The 7,942-nt window shown below is 41.3% G+C and overlaps 1 long non-coding RNA gene across 1 annotated transcript; it reads right to left on the bottom strand.

Annotated features, from left to right (window-relative positions):
• Nucleotides 1-799: 799 nt before the first annotated feature.
• On the bottom strand, nt 800-7,246 carry LOC104949765 (uncharacterized). The gene is made up of 2 exons (XR_798838.1): nt 7,119-7,246; nt 800-2,699 (listed from the first exon to the last, which is right to left on the bottom strand). It is a non-coding gene; the product is annotated as an uncharacterized lncRNA (long non-coding RNA).
• Between the last annotated feature and the right edge of the window lie 696 nt (nt 7,247-7,942).

The following is a 7,942-nucleotide window of genomic DNA, read 5'->3' on the forward strand; positions in this document are numbered from 1 at the left end:
GTAAACTCTTCAAAAATCCCCAGTGGGGTCACTGCTGATGTATTTAATGTCGTAGAACAAAACGTGATTTATCTCTTAAATTTGTGTCAACCACAGACCTTATTTCGAGCTATTTTCCAAAACCCTATGGAAAAAATGCATTGCTTTTTGAGGAAGGAACCGGAAGTGCTAAAAATACTAACTTACTTCCGGGTTTTACGACGCGTCACTGCGGTTCTCTATTAGCCCTGTTTTTGCAAGAGCTGAATCTGAGAAGTCTTCTTCGCTGCTTTTGTGGCAGACTACAGCGCCACCTACAGGCCTGGCATATGTACTACAGCGTCTCCAGCGCTTTCGAACGGCAATGGCCGTGGCTGTCTCCTCCTGATTGGTGGAGAGTTGCCCATATAGGCGGAGCTCCTCGTTCCTGACGTCAAGACTATTTTCAAATCTGTATCAGATCCGTTGCAGCCCCGTTTTTAGAGATTTGGGTATGGAGGAAAATAGAGAGGGTTGTGTTTTCTGACACTTGGTGAGTTCCCTGGAACACCGGGGACACATTCATGTATAAAAGACGTACAAAAATGCCTTTTGCATGACAGGACCACTTTAAGTACACAATCTGAGTACTTCTGCCCCCTCTGTTGGCCAGCCCTAGAAGGACACCCATCTATGTGATTGATATGTACTTTCTTTGTATGGGATACAATGTAGCATTTGTATCAGGAGATTTCAACTTTAATATTGCAAGCTTGCAACCCTAATTTTAAACCCCTCTATCATTACATTAATTTGGCACAAAGAGTGCAGCCTTAACACATTATGAAAAGATTGTCTCTTTTATTTAATCTAGCAACACAAAACTTTCCACATGTTACAAAATATGTTTAAATAAATCTGCAAATCTGGAATTCGATGAGGTAAAAGCAGAGTTATCAAAGGCACATTTCTCCAGGGTTATTATAGTGTCTATGTTTTATGCTCAACTTCAAAACACCATTGTACTACTGGCAGATAAACAGAAAAAAAGAATAGCCTTCCTCAGGAAAGCTGCTTTGCGTACACACATTAAATTATGCAATTGTTATGGTAATAAACATGTCAATTGTGGCTTTACAAGTTCCAGATACACTCGCCCTCACCACATGTACCTTTAGTAAATATACCACAGTAGACTCTGAAGCTGAAGTTATGAAATATGTGTTCAAACTACTTGTTGGAATCATTAATTTCATGCTTCACATCCTATAACAGCTGCTTTTGTTTTTCTCCAAAGCTGCTTTGATGAGAAACAGAAACTGGCTGAGGCTGTCATGTGGATGTCTGTGAGAAACTTCTTGGATGTGACTTGTGTTAAAGATCTGCTCTTTGTCTTAAGCTGAGAGGTTAGGAGCAGTCTTTATAGTGTTAATGTTTCATGACGTTAGAAATAAGATTGATTAATATGAACTTCCACCTCTATCTTTAGCACTCTGTACATGTGGGACACCAGCTTAATATAAGCACTTACATCGTTGTAAATATAGAGGAATAATGACACGATACTTCATCATTACACTCGGGAGTATTCTGTATATCTGTGTATTAAATGTTGTTCATGCATTCTCTCCCCTCTCCATCTACACAGCTATAATTGTTATACATCACTAATAATGTGCATCTGTATTAATGACCTTGTTTTTCATATTCAGCAGAAGTAAGGTGATCGTTCATTATCTGAATGTTGGCAGGTATTCATAGTTTCTCGGCCAATAAAAAAGGCAAATAGATCGCAGTCCAATAACAACCCCAGCATATTGAACTCTACAAATCATCACACTGTGTCGAGACAGCTCGTGTGTAATTGCCAGCAAATACTGTGACATTGGTAACTATTAAAAAGTCATTACTTGAAGTTCAATGTCACCTTAAACACTAAGTGTTTCCTCCACAATAAAGATAGAAATTCAGAATACACTGTACAGTACAAAATACAATTTCATCTCCCTTTATATGCCGTCTAAAGTTGGGATAACAAATATACTAAAAAACACAATATATAATACAAGGGTAACGTTTATGGGCTCTGTGAGCAACATTTTTTAAAAAGCAATATCTCTCATCCAGATAAGTTCTGCCCTGCAGTTTAAGAGTCAGCGCTGCTTTCCATTCAGAAGAGTTCCAGTCCTCATTATTATTACAGCCGCAGGTCCAAAACGAAAAATGCACAAATATTTAGTTTGACACTATGCATTGTGCTCAAAATGTGCACACATTAAATGTGAGATAACCCACCTATTTTTGTCAAGTTTGTGAATCTGTGTGGAACAGAGATCAGTTCAGGTGAACCATGCATGACTTCCTCCTCGTGGCTGACTTCCAGTTCATTGAGGGCAAAGGTGAGCAAGCAACAGCAGCACAGCCATCACCACTGCTCTGGGGATGGACCAGGTAGAATAAAAAAAGATTTATTGGATGACTCCCACAGCCAGCGAAATGAGATGAGACTAGAGGATAAAATAGGAAGCGTCCCTGCAATGTTCGACATAGCCGTTTGGAAGGTCAAAGTTCAAAAGACTAGGAGAAGTCCAGGGGGCGGATCATCATGGCCGTGGCTCGTAGCGAGTAGCTGGGGCCCTTGAAGTAGTGCCACTTGATACCGTTCAACTTCCCTATGTGTTGCCCTTGGGTGAAGTACATGCCGTTAAGGTTGGACGGGCCGCAGGCATCAAACCACCAACCTGAGTAGAGAGAAGTGGGGGAAAGAACAAGGACAAACAAAGCATTTTAGCAACAGACAAGGGATTTCATTAAGTATTGTTTTGTCAAGGTGTTGATAAATTCACCTTTATCACAAGTTGTGTCCTTGGTAAAGGTTGGAAGTTTCCCATGGCCTCTCCCACTGGGCCATGGGACACCATTTCACTGCTATCTGCTCAATGTGTTACTGCCACATGGTTCAGTGGCATGCCAGTACCTGTTGCTGAACGCTCTCCGTACCTCGTTCTATTTAAAGCAAAGAGTGTGCCTGTGCACGAGCTCCAGCACAGCAGACATCAAAGTACTGAATGTCATGGGAACTGTTATTCTGCTCCCAGGGTGACACATTTTATACTTTCCCTAAAGGATATCTGGCACTAAAAAGAGAGAGTAGACGTGCTTGGACTTAAAAAGGCCTTTTATACAATTTAAGGTGAACATAGGCTTCTTGTCTTAGAAGGAGTTCAAGAAATATATTGCTAGTTCTAAATGTTGTAGCAGGTGGGCAACTGTTTCTCTCTCGCTAAGGCCATAGAAGCAGTTAACACTTTGACAAGTATGGAGAGGCGACCTTCTCTCATTATCGACTGAATCTGTGGAAAAACCCTGCCCATAAATATCCACCATGCAGCTTCTTTAGATTCCTAAAGACTCACTGATCCTCACTTTTATCTTACCTTGCTTAAAGCTCATTTATATTTAGCCTAATTGTTTTGTTGTGTTGTGTTGGCATATCTTACCTGCCACCTTTTGAAATTGAGTATATATATATATGTTTAAAGAATTCAAGTGAATATACTTTATGAATAAAGTGTTGCCATGCTATTACTAATATTATATATTTCTGATGACAGATGTACTAAATGTATCCATTCCATCCTAGATATCTTATATCTGAACAGGGAGCAGGTCCTCAGTCAGATATAGAACATATGCGAGGCATGGCACGCGTCCGTCACAGAGTGACACATCGTAGTGCCTCTCCTCTCACATTTAAATACCACAGTGGCCTACAGCATGACTTTTCAAAAGACCTGTCAGTAATCAGGAGCAGCGTTCTGCCCTTGTTGCTAGCAGGGGTCGCACATTATACATTTTACATTGATCGCTGCTACAGCATAAGACACGTACACAACATAGCATGGCAACTGGTGGACACCTCTTTACATTTCTACAGCTGTTTAGAGTTTCAGGATGCTGAAAGCAGTAATGAGTTGCACTAGCTTTTTATAGGTATAGTTTCTCAAGCTGGGGAGCTCTGTCAGACACATGTGTTGATGGACCAACAATGGGTAAAGGTTAAATGTGTAAATGTTTTATTAAATTAGAAATGGAATAAATAATTATGCAGAGTGAAAACGTTATCGGTTGTGGTGATAAATACACAGCTACTGGATTAAAATTACAATGTTCTGGACGTGTAAAAATGCAATATGTTAAACACCTTGTTAGTAGCTAATATGTTGATTATGTGCATAAAATGTGTTTCTACCACCCTTTAGTAGCCCTGAAAACGTTCAAAAAGCTTGTAAGATATAATTAAATCTCAACAGAATTAGTTCAAACCACTTGAAAACCAAAAATGTTGAAAGTTAGAGAGAAATAGTAGACAGTAGCAGTAGTAAATCTGGTGTTGTGTGGTTGATACATAGGCGGTACGGGGTTTGACAGCATCACAAAGTGCAACCTTCCGTTTTATTGAGACACTGTTTGACCCCCTGTTGAATGCTAATGCAGAAAACAGTGAATGTCTCCCACTTGCCATCCCTCACTTGTTGAAAAACTGCAGACCACACGACTTTCATTGCACACATAAACATTCAGTGTGCACAGCAGCAAAGCTTTGGGATTAATGATCGGTACCCTCTCTGTTTCCAGACCAGAGATTTTAAAAGACTTGTAAAAACAGTGGGGATGTCTTCTTTAAAAAAAAAAGAAGTCTCTATTTCAGTTTGTTCTCATGGGACAGGGATCTCCCTACCTACTACTGTCAGGGCTGAACTCCTACTGTGTGTTCTAGTGCTGTGTAAATATATACATTACAGTGTGTGTGTGTGTGTGGTCCAAAGTATATCCTCCTCTGTACTCTTCACACGGCATGCTGCAGTTGTCCTCATAAATGTAGCAGAAGTATTTTTCCTCTTGTATATTCAAAGACACTTACATCATTTAAATGCAGGGAATAAATCAACTGATACGCTTTATTTACTGTAGCACAGGGCTGGGTTCGGCCTCCACTCAGGCTACATGCTGTCATGCCTCTCCATTATGGCTGGCCATAGGCAGGCTATGAATCAAGCGGGATTAGGGGTGTTGATTAGTGATCGGATGCCAGTTCCCTTTAACCCAGTGCATTCAAAATGACCTAAGAGGTAAACCTGATCTTAAATCTGCACTTTAAAATGCTTGATTAGTACCAGGTCAAGGCTCTCACAGCAATGGAGCTGCTATGAGGTGACAGCGAGGGTCACCGGGCTCCCCTTACACAGCAGGGGAAGCAGAGTCATTTTAAATCTCCCTGACACTTGGTGCCGCGCCCAGGGATCTTTATATCGTGCTGCTTGCCAACCACAGTGCATGGGTGGGGATGCATATAGATTATAGGCTAATAGGTGCAGATACAGGTAGAAGTGGCCATGTTAGCCTGCTGCAAGCATGTCAAAAGCAGGCTGTGATCACAATAGGCGCATTCACACCGCAGTACTTTTCCCACAAAGGTTCATGAGAACTTAGTTCATCAGAACTCTTTAGTTCTGATGAACTAAGTACAGATCGCGTTCACACCGGAATAAGTCCCTGGGGGAGGATTAGGCAAATGAAGCTGCTGACGTCACTTCTTCTTCTTCTGCTTTGGGTTTACTGGCAGGCCGCAAACAACTTCACGGTGTACACTGCCGCCCAAAATCCCCGGCCGGAAGTCCCCGGAGTTGGGGACTGGCTTCAGTAGAAGCTGCTGGGACTCCCAGCAGCTTCTACTGAAGCCTTCCGAGTAAATCTCCAGAACGCCGACACCTCCTCATCTCCACCGCTCCCATGTTTTATTTTGTGTTGCCATAAGTTAGTCTCTCTGCGTTTTGGCGCTGGTTTAATGCTAATGCTAATAATGCTAATAAAATGGTGGCTTCACAACACTTTTTTTTAGTTTTACGGGGCGTGGTTTGCAATCCGCCCAGCCAATCAGAAATATAGCTCTTTTCTCACAAAGAGTGCTCTCTAGCAGGGATGGAAAAGGGGGTAAAAAGGTTCTCATGAACTAATTTGAGTTCCGGCTCTTTTTGGTGTGAACGCGACATTTCGGAACTATATCGGAACTAAAGTGGGAAAAGTACTCCGGTGTGAACGCGGCTAATGGCCTGCACTAATGACCGGGTAGTGAACATGGTGGAACTGGTCGTAAAAGCAAATCAGAGAAAATTGCTTTTTAGAACATCATGCTATTGTACGCAGTTGTTGCTGCCATAAAGATACACATGCTTAAAGATTCATTTTATGACAACTATGGCATATTTTGTTCTTTATGCATGATTTCTATGACATTGTACTCCCTAATTTAATAGCTGAGAGTGAGAAAGAGTTGCTGAGTATAATGCTAATAGGGGAAGAAACAGGAGAACTTCAGGCTTGCTAAACTTATTCAGAAGAGAAAAGGACAGCAAATGATTAAATAATCATTTGGAGCTGCTTTAAGTAAGGGATCAGGTGACGGTATGTTGCTCACATCAGAGCGGCATGCTCCAAAGAACATTTTGTACATTTGAAATGCATTCTGGTGCACTTGGAGAGCAGAATGAAGAGGTCGGATCTACGTTACGAGATACTTGTGTTAACGCTTTTGGTTTAATATAGTTGTGCTTTAAAATCCTTTTCAAATTATAAACAAACCGTGTTTTATAGAATAGATTTACACATCTTTGTAATGTCCCTCACCCACACGCACCCCCCATACTGCACACTCATTCACCCACTATCAGCAAAGCATACGGCACGGATTTTACTCTTAAAATAGTTTTTAAAATAAGCCTAGTGTCTTATATTTACCGTATTTTATTTATTTTTAGAAATACAGAGTGTAAGGCAAATGAATAACTTAATTTCACAAGGAAACTGCATTTGACATTAAACACACTGCAATAAAAGGCAAAGCAAAACTCATAGTAAACGAGACAGGATCTGCTGCTGTTTGAACTTTTTTGCTGTTTTGTTTTAAGTCTGATGTTTATTCATTTATGTGATGTTTTTTAGGCTGCTGTTTTGATCAGGACTCCCTTTCAAAATAGATTTTGATAGCAGATGGTCATTACATGAGCAGCTAGTGAACATAGTTGAGCATTTAGAAGTGTTATTGAAAGAAAAATGAATGTATGATTATTCCCACTGTGATGCACCGTCGCTGCACTTACCACCAGTGAGCATGAGAGCACACTTGCACATGCAGTTGTCATTGTCCATGTCCTTGGTGCTGAAGTCTGCTCCGTTGATCACGAGGCTGCTCTGTCTGCCTGCCGTCCCACTGTGGCTTTTCAGGAACAGCCTGAAAGACGGGAGGAGGAGGGAGTGAGGACATGAAAACACATCAGGGGGAGAGGAGTGTGCTGGAGTGAGCAGTGCAAGCAATAAAGACAGCAAGGAGACATAACATGCAGCAAGAAATGTCTCATGAGAGGCATTTTTTTATTTTTTTTGATTGAGTACATGTAGAACACCTGGAACAACATTAGCCGGGAGGACAGAAGATCAAATAAAGAAGGAAATAAAGAAAGATTATTTTAAAATATTACAAATGGAAAGTGAGGGAGACGGAGAGGAAAGAGCATGTAGTGTAAGGAATGTCTGGGAATCACATTTCCATCCGCAGGGCCAGAGTGTGTTCGTTCACACCTTAAATACTGACTACTGACTAATACACAACCTGTCTACATGGTTTCTACTGTTTTAGAACATTTATTCATTTCATGAAACCAAACATACTGCTCTATTCTTGCTGCTAGGCCATAACTTATATATATTATCAAGCCCAATTCAAAGGATTTTCTATTGAAAAAGCATTACGATACTTGTGCAATAACTGGAGTGCACACTGTGCCGAACCTTTACTATGGCGGCTGAGACTAACCCCCAGTTTTCACCGGGTCCGTCTGCGCCGCGTTACGGCTGCGCCGTGGCGGTCGTGAGGATCGCGGCCAATCTAGTCAATGGGTGCTATTCCACCACACGCGCTGCGTTA

This window comes from Notothenia coriiceps, unplaced genomic scaffold (assembly GCF_000735185.1).
Source record: "Notothenia coriiceps isolate Sejong01 unplaced genomic scaffold, NC01 NC01_scaffold00016805, whole genome shotgun sequence".
NCBI classification, from domain to species: domain Eukaryota; kingdom Metazoa; phylum Chordata; class Actinopteri; order Perciformes; family Nototheniidae; genus Notothenia; species Notothenia coriiceps.